This window comes from Gadus chalcogrammus, chromosome 3, assembly GCF_026213295.1.
Source record: "Gadus chalcogrammus isolate NIFS_2021 chromosome 3, NIFS_Gcha_1.0, whole genome shotgun sequence".
Taxonomy (NCBI): Eukaryota; Metazoa; Chordata; class Actinopteri; order Gadiformes; family Gadidae; genus Gadus; species Gadus chalcogrammus.
The window spans coordinates 15,763,420-15,775,577 of NC_079414.1; positions in this window are offsets into that span (position 1 = coordinate 15,763,420).

The window sequence follows — 12,158 nt, forward strand, 5'->3', positions numbered from 1 at the left end:
CTCTCTCTCTCTCTCTCTCTCTCTCTCTCTCTCTCTCTCTCTCTCTCTCTCTCTCTCTCTCTCTCTCTCTTTTCTCTCTCTCTCTCTCTCTGTTTCTCTGTGTCTCTCCCCCTGTCTCTCATTAACCCCGCCACCGATTGCCCCCAGGACTCCCTTGTGCTAATTAGAAGGGAGGAAATATGTTTCTGATGCACACACATACACACACACACAGGCACACACGCAGGCACAGTGTTGACAGGCTGCTGTCGGCGTGTGTGTGTGTGTGTGTGTGTGTGTGTCATAAGGGTCTGAGTGCCAGTGTTTGATGTGAGATCAGGACGTGTTGGGGGCGGTAGGGTTAAACCCCCTGCAGGTGACGGCAGAACTGTTAATCTTCTTAACACAGAGGTAGAGAGAAGCTTCATCATCATCATCATCCTCGTCCTCTTCCTCATCTAACACGCCTCTCCAGAGCGGGCTGTGCCGTCTCATCGTGGCCCCTGTCAGGTGTCGGAGCTGTGAATGGAGAGCTTCAAGGTGCTGTGCTCAGATCATCACTTTTCCTTTAATGGGATGGCTTATTCCTGGAGAGACAATGGGATATATTAAGACGTATTAGGCAACGTGGCCGCGTGTGTGTGAGCAATGTGTGAGGGCGATGCTGTTGTGAATCAAGCTGGCTCATCCTTTTGGGTCACACAAAGATGATCCCATCGACACACTCACATAAACACACGCGCACGCACGCACACAAGAGCCTGTTTTTGTTTATTTCCTCTTCTCTGTTTGACATGCTGTTAGCGACCAGCGCTGGCCGACACAAACACGGCGTGGGACATGTACAACACAAAGCCATTTGTACCTGGCCAGGACCTGGTGCCCTGGGGGTCCGGGTGTCTGTCTGTGTGTGTGTGTGTGTGTGTGTGTGTGCTGGTGTGTGTGGTCATGTGTGTGTGTGTTGGGGGGGAGGGGGGGGGGGGGAGGGACGTTAAAAGCAGGCAAGCAGCGGCCAGAGTATTTAAGAGCACTTGAGTGCCAGGGTGGATGTAGTCCCCGGCTCCCAGGGGCCCCCCCTCTGTGACCCCCGATGGCATGACTTCTCACTTTAGCCACTGCTGATCTCCTCCTCTTTCACTGGCAGTCACTGAGCACGCTCCACTGAGCCCTTCATCGGCCCCCCCTTCCCTTAGGCTTCTGCCACACGCACGCGCAAACAAGCCCGCACGCACACACACACGTACATATGCACACAAGGCCCCACACACACACACACACACACACACACACACACACACACACACACACACACACACACACACACACACACACACACACACACACACACACACACACACACACACACACACACACACACACACACACACACACACACACACACACACACACACACACACACAGGCATATGCACAAAAGGACACACACACATACAATTGTACCCATTTGCCCCCTGCCATGCATGGTAAATGTTTCCATAGCGAGGGCCATTAGCAGGCGTCTCGCGGGTGGAGAGGGTGGTGTGCGTGCAGTCAGACGCTTCATTACACAATAAGCACTATCAAATGCGGACATTTGTCTCATTCTTAAAATGTTACACTCCTTTTCTTTGACTGTTTTGCGCCCCTGAGTTTTGGGTCGGGAGAGAGAAAAGGTATTTTTGCATTGATCTCATCGAGCTCCATTCTGCCTATCGAATTGGAATTGCACACACACGCATACACACACACACACAAACACACACAATCTATTTTGCCTTTGTGCATTGAAGTGAACACACTGAAATAACTATTGGATCGAGCCAGAGAGCCATGCCAAAATTGTTGCACTCATTCTACATGGCAAACTAAACTGTAAATGTGTTGGTTGGTGTACGTGTTTGTGTGTGTGTGTGTGTGTGTGTGTGTGTGTGTGTGTGTGTGTGTGTGTGTGTGTGTGTGTGTGTGTGTGTGTGTGTGTGTGTGTGTGTGTGTGTGTGTGTGTGATTGTGTCTGTGTGTGTGATTGTATCTGTGTGTGTGTGATATGTCTGTCTGCTCAGCCCATAAAGGCCCGTACATGGATAGCCCATGTTCCTACTAGTGACCTAGTCCTCCTAAAATGAGTCACACACACACACGGCCAGAAACCACACAGGGGTGACTGACTCTGCAGCAGAGCCCTGCAACTCTCGGGTGACAAAGGCTCTCTCTCTCTCTCTCTCTCTCTCTCTCTCTCTCTCTCTCTCTCTCTCTCTCTCTCTCTCTCCCTCTCTCTCTCTCTCCCTCTCTCTCTCTCTCTCTCTCTCTCTCTCTCTCTCTCTCTCTCTCTCTCTCTCTCTCTCTCTCTCTTTTGTTTGTATTAGCGTTTGTTTTGACTGTTGTGTGCTTGTGTGTGTGTATGTGTGTGATCATGTGCCTATGTGTGTGTGTGTGTTATTGGCTCCCTCCCCACGTGCATAAGTCCGTGGACACACTCCACAAACGGGTCCTCTAAACCTGCCGTCCAGCCACTGTCAGAGGAGCCCTTGTATTTCTCCACAACCTTGACAGAGGGTCACACAGTCGCTCTGCTGTCTCATACACACACACACACACACACACACACACACACACACACACACACACACACACACACACACACACACACACACACACACACACACACACACACATCAAAGCCTTGCGGCTCAGTACCCAGCGCTGGGCTAGTTGTACCCTGTCCCCCCCTGGCAGGCCCCTCTCCCTGGGTATATAGGCCTGGCCACCCACCCCACCTGCCTGTAAGGGTTACCGACAGCGGCTACCGCTGCCTGCTCCACATTTGGTATGTGTGTTTTTCTGTGTAAGTGTATGCATTAAAAGAAAAGTCTATGTTTACGCAAAGACCTTTTTTTTCTCTGAGAAAGTGATACGTGGCGCACCTTTTTGGTTGCCTTGAGAAAATGTTTTGAGAGTGGCCACCTTGTTTTGAGAGCGAGCTTCTAAGAGTGAGACTGCTGCCACTTTCCTTTCATTCCAGCCGTGCTCCTTGATGGGCCACATTGGAGTCTTTTATACTGACTACAAAGTTGCAAAAACATTTTATTTAAATCGGTAATTTGTTTGGGAATTTCTATTCAAACAATTGATTTGTTAATGGACATTTTGTTTGGAAATGTTAATGAAATAAGTTTTATTATTTATTATATTATTACTATTATTATAAAAATGATTACTATCTTTATTATTATGATTAATAATAAACTGTAACACATTGTAACACACAGGGGGACTAGAAATATCCCGCATAATAATAGATAGCCTATTAAAAGAGTGAATACAGTTTTAGCCGAATGTTGTTGGCTTAGTCGAATCTGTGCCTACTGTTTACGGAAGAAGTACGCCACATAAATTATTCATACTTAGGCCCGCGTTGCCGGCGGAGGAGCAGAAGATATGGTGATTGTAAATTAGCCGATCGATATATAGAGTTTATTTCGAACGCAGGTCCTAATTACGTCCTGGTTGTACCACAAGCTCACCTCTCATTCTGTCTTTACCGTCTTCCTTTATCTGAACCTTGCCCCACGCACCCAGCCTCTGCCATCAGGGGCCCTGGCCTACCTACACACACCGGCAGCACGATCAATGAGTTCACATGGAGACATATTCACACACACACACAAACACACACACAGAGACTGAGAGGAGAGAGACACACACACACACACACACACACACACACACACACACACACACACACACACACACACACACACACACACACACACACACACACACACACACACACACTGGATGCATCCACAGACCAGACAAGAAACGCTTTAGGACCTTTAACCCAAACCTCACTTACCCTCCAGGTTGATCAATATTCAGATAAAAACATTAACAGCCCATCTCTGACTTTCCGTCTCCCTTTTCTCCACTAATCGTTTTCTGAATGTTACACTGCAGCCCCTTCCCCCCCGCCCCCTCTCCCCCACCAGACGGTAAAGTTAAGGCAGTTCATTCTCTGCAAGTCCTTAGACGTCCCAGAAGCCCCCAGGCCTCCCTCCCACTCAAGCCTCCCTCCTCCATCCCCATCCCCCTGCCAGAGCCAGACACCCTGTTAACGCCTATTACCATCGCCACCCCCCCCCCCCCTACGGCCACCCCCTCCTCCCCGACCTCACCTCGACAGGAGCTGGACATTAGCTAATCTATACTTATTGCATCTGGCTCCCAGCCCCCCCCCCCATTCACCCCCCTCCCTACCCTGTAATTCATACGAAGAGACGTATTAGCGCTAACACGGAGAGCCTGGCAACAGGTCTGCGAGGCTAAAGATGCTACGCCAATGCTAAATTGACTTAGCCGGGGTCTCCCAGGACGCTAGCCGGAGCGGGGCACCGCTGTAGCGGGACCGTGGCCTGTCTGGCCCGTATTGAGTTTCTGTGATGGCTGTTTAGATTGTAGCGCTACACGCGGCCGAACGGGAAGGTGTCCCGGCTCAATGGGCCTCCTGACAGGAACCCCCGCAGACCACCGGCCTGGGGAGATCGATAAGGGCCCCCCCCCCCCCCCCCCCCCCAGCAGCCGCGGGAGCAGCTCCACTATACAGGGAAACATATCATAACAGATAGCAGATAGCATTACCGGGAGGGGAGATGTGTTTTTAATGATCTGTTAAGGAAACCTTAAGGAAACTTAAGGTTTAAATGCTTGAATGTGATTCATACTACTATACTCTACTTTACTACCTTACTCACAAAGTAGGATGTACTGTGTTGTGTGGATATGGGTGATATATACAGTACCCACACACCTCGTGATTACATACACACACACACACACACACGCTCACACACACACACACACACAGGTGGGGGTCGTAGGGCTGCCTCTGAACAAACACAGCAGCGCACCCCTCCTATTTCCCCCCCCCCCCCCCCAATGTCACCGACCCAGGCACACCCACCGCTCCCTGGCAGGATTTTGTCGTCAGGTCAGAGAGCTGACATCCATTGGAGGGAGTTACGCAGGGTGAGTTACGGGGAGTTGACAGTCACCCCCCCCCCCCACCCATCCCTCCTCCACCTCCACACATTCAGGACTCTGTGCTTCGGCCACGGTCCCTCGTATTGTGCCGGGGTTCCGGGCCATAAAACCAGGAACAATGGATCAGTTAAGGTCCGTACGACTCTCTCCGGGCCCACAACCATTAGAGTGACAGCGATCTGCGGGGCTGCCTGTTGCCACGGTGATTCCCGCTTCAAGCGCGTTGGTCGAGCAAAACGCAGGTTTATAGACGGGAATATATACGTGACCCCTCTGGGGGCTGTAAAATATACACACGTGATGAACTTCCTCTAAAGGCAGTCAGTGCTAGTGCAAGTTTAGGTGATTGTGGGGCGGGGGGGGGGGGGGGCGTAGGAATACAGTGTGAATAGCACAGATGCACCGGGACCCTGTATTGCCCTGGTGCTGCTCTTCATGGGTAGTGTGAGGTATGTGGGAATGTGATGTCTTTTGGTCGGTGGATCACAGGGAGGGAGCGGGAGAGTTTATTGTCCCAGGAGGGTCGGTGAATCAAAAAAGATAAAATGAGAAAAAAAAAGGATGAGTGAAATGGATTGAGTGTGTTGTGGTCCAGATGTTGGATGGATCAAACATCTGTTTCGCTACACTAGCCCTCGCGCAATCTTGGGTGACCCGCCCCGTCGTCCCCTGTTCGGCCGCGCCTCGCTCAAACCTTGGTTTATTTCGTCTCCCCTGCCTCTCATCTCTCCCTCGCCCATCGGCCACGTCGCAAATGGCAATTTAAAAAAAAATCGAAATAACATTTGGTTTGGCCGTCAACATCCCAAACCGTAGGTATTCAGCTGCATTATTATGCGTTGGCTCACGCTGATGGACGGACGAGGAAAAGGCAGAAGAAGAAGAAGAAAATGTGGATTGAAAAACGTTACCAAACTTTAGGTTTCTTTGTTATTGTTCTGCGTTCTGCGTGTTTTGATGGTCTGGAGCTTTTCTGGGTATATAAGTTACAGCAGGCAGATGGTAATGATGTTTATGTTTGCAGTGGGTAATCACGATAGTGGGGCTCATGACAGTAGACAGGTCCAGAGACCTGGAACCATGCCTCCAGAGAGGGCAGCAGGACTTCCTGTTAGTCTCACATCATCAGCATAAAAACACACACACACTCAGACACACGCTTGCACACGCAGGCATGCACGCACACACACCCACACACACACACACACACTCACACATAGGCACAGATACACATGTACCCAGTCCCCTCCAAAAAACACACATATGCAGGGAGACAGATGGACATACAGAAAGACACGCACACAGACACACATGCTCACACACACACACACACACACACACACACACACGGTCTGGCCTGCTGGCTGTAGGAGGCCACAGGCCACAGGGGAAGATGTGTTCTGGCACAAGGGCCGGGCCAGCAGTGTAAATCACCTTGCAGCCACACTGGCATCCACCCGCCTCAAGACGAATGGGCCAACCCCCATGCCAGCCAGCCTCCCACACAGGCCTGCTGTACACCAGAGAGACCCACTACTGCTGGTCTGACTGTACCTGCCTTGGCTCATGTTTCACCCACCCCAATCATGTTTAAACATGCATATGATACCAAGGTCAAGCCTACGTTCCTCCAGAGCACGTTGGCAGGCTTTCAGGACTTGTCTGCCGTCTTTGAATATATAAATTGGTCCTTTACGGTGTGTATGTGTGTGTGAGAGAGAGAGAGAGAGAGAGCAAAAGAGAGAGAGAGGGGTACACACATATGAGCTGTACTTATATATACATAAAATATAGATACTTGTTGTGGTAAAAATATAGATATGAAGTCAAAGCACAAATGTGGATGAAAGGTATACAGCTGCACAGACATGAGTGTTGTTGCGTAGGTTGTTAAGACATTCTTACTCCTTTCCCTTAGCATTGCATGGGTGCAGAGGACTTTAAGCAGGCCCGTATTACACCCATTAGTGCAGCGTGTGGACGGGCTGAGTGTGTGTGTGTGTGTGTGTGTGGGGGAATGAGACAGAGGGAAGCGGTAAAATACTGCACAGCCAAGCAGTGAGTTGTAAGGGAGGGTGTGCAGAGACAGAGAGGCTGAGTTAATGGTCTTGCATCTTCCTGGCAGCACGTCAATAATGACTCTGATCACATTAAGTAAAGAGTCCATTAGCTTATTCTCTTTCAGCCCTGTGCGCCGGCTAGCACAAAACACAGTAGAGAGTCAGGGAGGGCGGAGGGGGTGTCTTCTAATGCAGTGTGTTAGTGTTATAGACACCTCTGTCTCCGCTTCAAACTCACCCAAAACAGCTCACAACTCTCTGAGTTCATTTTTATTTTTAGATTATTTGTAGGTTCTTATTTTGGGGTGGGATGTCGATTTATTTTTAGATGTAGCATTATTGCAACTCGAGTGTTGTTTTAAATTCAGCGTTAGATTTAGCTTTATTTTAGATGTGGATCCCTTTTAGCTTATCATTATAAGGACATCTAAAAAAAACAGCTGTTTATGCAACAAACTCGATGATGCTTGACATTACTGTTGACCAATATATTGTGTTGTTGAAAGTGTATTGACGCATTCACATCGCCTTGTGCAACACTTCGACAAAACCTTCCACAAAAACATGTTTTCAGGATTACCCCGCCTGCCTTATAAGGCCTCATTGATTTTTGTATTTTTATACTTTTTTGTGTTCGCGACTCCTCTGCAGGCCCCGCGCTCTGTTCACAGCTTTTAATAGTGTGCGGTTATGGAACAACTTCAGCACAACACAAATACCCTCCCATGTGGCCAGGGAGCAAATTGTGAGCATATGTTAATGCACCTTTCTCTTCACCAGCTCCTTGCCAAAATAGCAATCAAGACAAAAGAGATGTGATACAAGAGGGAGAGAGGAAGAGGAAAAGGAGGCCGTCACACAATTTCACCTCAGCCCACCATCGCCCACCCAGCCCCTCCCCCAAACCCCCCACCCCCCCCACCCCCCATCCCCCGGACAGACAGGCCATTTCTCAGCCGCCTCGCTGCTTTCCATCGGCCCTGGGGGAAGCACAGCGGCCCCCACATCTGTCTCCCAGACCCAGGTCGGCCCTGGCTGCCGCGGCAGAGCCCTAGCAGATCACAGGAATCATCCTCAATTAATGTAAACCATCAGGCGCTCCCTAGCGGCTCCTTCTGCCTCCAAGCCCCCATCTCCTCCACCGCCTCCTCCTGCTCCTCCGCTCTCCTCCTTGTTCTTCTTCCAGGAGGCCATTCCCGTCTGACACCCACACCAGAGTCTGACGAGGGTTCACCTGCTGACCGTGGTCGTAGCTGGCCTGGTGGTGGAGTAGGGTGGGGGTGGGGGTGGGGGGATTCCAATGTTATGGTGGATGGCTTGTGAACAGAGGCAGGGATGTCGATAGATCAGTCGGAGCGGCCAGACAGTCCTCAGGTTTTAAAGGCCACAGGGACGGTTATTGGCAAGGGTCTGAACTTGCAGAACCGCATCATTGCAGCAGCACCACCACCACCACCCCAACCGGGGCCCAGGAAATGGCTTCCATGTGCATCATCCCCATCTGCACCTCGGCTGGGCCAGGGCCAAAGGACTGTCCTTTGACTGCTTTGAAAGAACGATGCAAAGGGGGGGTGTTAAGCTTTAAAAGCCTAAGGTAGCCAGCGATGGCTGGGATGGGGGATAGAAAGGGAGGAGGGTTGAAGCGTAGGTTACAAGAGCCTTTGTTATCGACCATTTTATTTTTTTAAGCGAGAGAGAAAGACGCATCCAAAAAAAAAAAGGGAGGAGAGCTGTTTACTAGCCACCACCTGGTCTTCAGGGATTGCCAGACTGTGACTCACCCTCTGGTTATATTTGGTGAAACATCTCCCCGACCCAAGCCACACTGGGCTCCTGCAGTCTGCAGCTGCGCTATATATCTCACTCCTGTCGATTAGTGTGCCCTTAGCAACAGCTAACACAGGGGCCCATGAATTTTTAACCAAAGCCTTGAGTTAAATCAGGTTGTGTGGTGAAGGCAGGGGCGGGGTGGGGGGAGTATCTCGGGGGCTGGTTGGTTGATCACTGTGTCTGGCCGAGTTAAGCCTGTGGCCTCATCACATTCACTCACGCCAGAGTCCAGTAAGCACCCCTCTCTGGCACTGATGAGCATAATATTGACCAAGACATGGCCCCTCTGCATGGACGTTAATTAAATAACAGACGAGAAATCAAACCTGAGAAGAGATCTGCTCCTCACGCTAACAAGGGAAGGGAGAAACGCACACACGGCCATTTGTGGACTTATTAAATCAAGCACACGTGAACATGTTAGTTATGTTTTATAGATGGCCTATGTCGGTAATCAAAACTCACCAAGGACCATCCATATTCCTCAGTCAATCCTCCAAGGCTCGTTTATGAATCAACTCCTCCTCTACAAACCTATAAGGTGTCTTTCATGACATGTTATGCCAGTGTGGCAAAGAAACTAGAATGATAGTCAGATGTCATGGAAGTGACGTAAAGTGTAGAAGACCTTATAAGTTGTTTGAAACAAACTAGAGGAATACGATTATAATAAGCTAATACTATGGGGTCCTACATTGCTGTTAATGTTTATTCCAATACTCCGTGCCCAGTGCCACACCAGGCGCAAAGTTCCTTTGATGTATTCAGCAAGAGCATTGTGTTCACCCCGATCGCTGATGCCGATTCTTAACCTCTACTGTTCTGATAAACACCCTCCGCCTACATCTGGACATATCGACTCCCCTGTGGGAGTCAAAGCAGTCACCGTGGAGGAGGAGAGGCTGATGAAAAAACTGCAGATTGTTGTTCACAAATGACCTCTGACCGGCGCCATGGGAGCCAACCAGAGCGTAGATGTTGTGGAGCCCTGGCACTCTGATGTGATGGCTCCAGGCGGAGGGCTTTGTGCTCCAGCCCTTCCACCCTACTCCCCCCCCCCCCCCCACCCAATGTCCACCCCCTCTGTGGCACTCCTTCGCCACTAGCCCCCCATGCATTATTCATGGAGGGCTATAGTGATGGTGGAGGGGGGCCGGGGGGAAACAGAATGAGGAAGAGGACACGGCAAGGTTCAAGACCTTCTCAGATCACAAGGAACTACTGGTTAACCTCCCCTTGAAGTGGCGAGCGCGGGGATAGAGCGGCTTTCTGCCCGAGACGTGGATCTGAGACCAGGCTCGGGGATCAATGGGGGATTCTCCGGGGGGCTCAGTGGGGATCGCATCAGCTGCGAGGTGATTGGCGGATCAATGTGGTTCCCATGGTTTGCTTTGCCATTGTGAGAGCCGGTCCTCCTCTTGGTAAAGCGAGTGATACTGCCTAATGATCGGTTGGTCACACTGTTCTGACCCTGAGGGCGGGTGGACATGAACATCCGGCATGGACACTATCCTGCACAGGAAGAGCCTAGCACTGTGTATGTAGAGGAAAGAAGAGAGAAAAGAAGAATATTCTTCGTAAAAATACCCTTTGGGTCGTGGGTCTTCCTTTGTACACAACCCAAACCCTGTAGAGATTACCAGCTTGAGTAACGCTTGCTTGTAGTTTTACAACTCTCTCCATTCCTTTGCCAAATAGACTTTGTCATCTATTATGATGTGTGGTGATCAGTGGGAAAGAAAGTATACGTCCTGTTGTTAATCCTTAATGCAATCCCCGCCTGACAGCGCACACATACCCAGGCCGTAAACACAGCACAACTACACGTCCGGCTAATTAGATAATTGCCTGCCTTTGTTTAAGCTGACGCTGGCCTGCGGTGCCCTCACACACAAAACAACAAGCCATCATTTGTTCATCCCGTCTTGTCAAGGTACCAAGTTAGGTCGCCTGTCGAACACCCCACCTACGCCATTTACACGCTCCCGTGACCGTATTAGCCGCGGCCGCTGCGGAGGAATTAAACATTCAGTGGCAGGACGGCTGCGATGAATAAATACATCTCTGGACAGATTAATTCTAAGTGACACGGAGGTGAGCAGCTCAGATAAACTAACGGCAGCGGGCTGTCTCACAGATAAAGTGTGCACCCCATGGTCTCTGCTGTAATTATTGGCTAACAGTCATTAACCTGGCAAACAGAGGCTTAGCTGTGTTGTTTAAAGGACTCTGGGATGCATAATGACAGACTGATATGTCATAGCGCTCGGGGAGGTGAGGGGGAGGGTGTGGATTAATGAGATTTTACTGGAGGGAGAATGCAAAAGGGAGGTGGGAAAACGGCGGGGAAAATGCAGGAGGAAGGAGGGGCACATTAAGCTAATTGGAAGATGAGTGCCTACTTGTAAAAGTGCTTCTAATGGCATATTTGTTACTCTTGTGGCATCGCGAGGCTAATGCAGAAAGTGGGGAATGAGACATAGGCAAGGACTGCAGGGACCTGTGTTTGTCTGCAAACACTCTGCGCTATACAAACTCTCATTCCCATACGCGCACATCTTCCGTTCTTAATTAGCCGAAAGACAGAGCTCAGGAGTTATAGCGCTGGATATATCTATGGACATGTATGCAAGGGCCCTACAAGGGGCCGTATCTCTGTACCAGGGTCCATGACATTACTTTGTGTGAGATGGAGATCTTGGAGAAGGAGAAAATTGGCATTGGTATATTTAGTGCATCGAAATATCCAAATGCTGGCAACCGAGTCTAACTCCAGTTTCAATGTGGAAGAATAGAAAAATAAAATCCAGAGTACACAAATGCTTTTGTCCGATTTAACACTTGCAAAAATGTCTTCTCCTTGTTTCTCTTTTCTATTCACTTGAGGTCAATGGTTGATCACACCCTTCAGAAATACAAAGATAAGCTTTGAATGATCTGTAAGGGTGTTGATTTGAAAACACAACAACGCAGATTCTCTTTAGAGGGAAAAGAATGAAGAAGCGAAAAGATGAAATATCTCACGAGTGCAGTCTAGGTCAGGCATGCATTCTGGAATATGATTTATTAATGATTATTAACAGACACGTGTGTCATAAACCAGGACAGGGTGTAGCTTCAGAGTGAAATTGTATGATGACATGTATCAACCTCCATGGCTCCTAGTTATTATATATCACTACAATTATAATGCTGTAGCACAAAGAAAGACGTCTTTAATTTGTAAGTGTTTCTCGTGAAATGTTCAGTTTAGT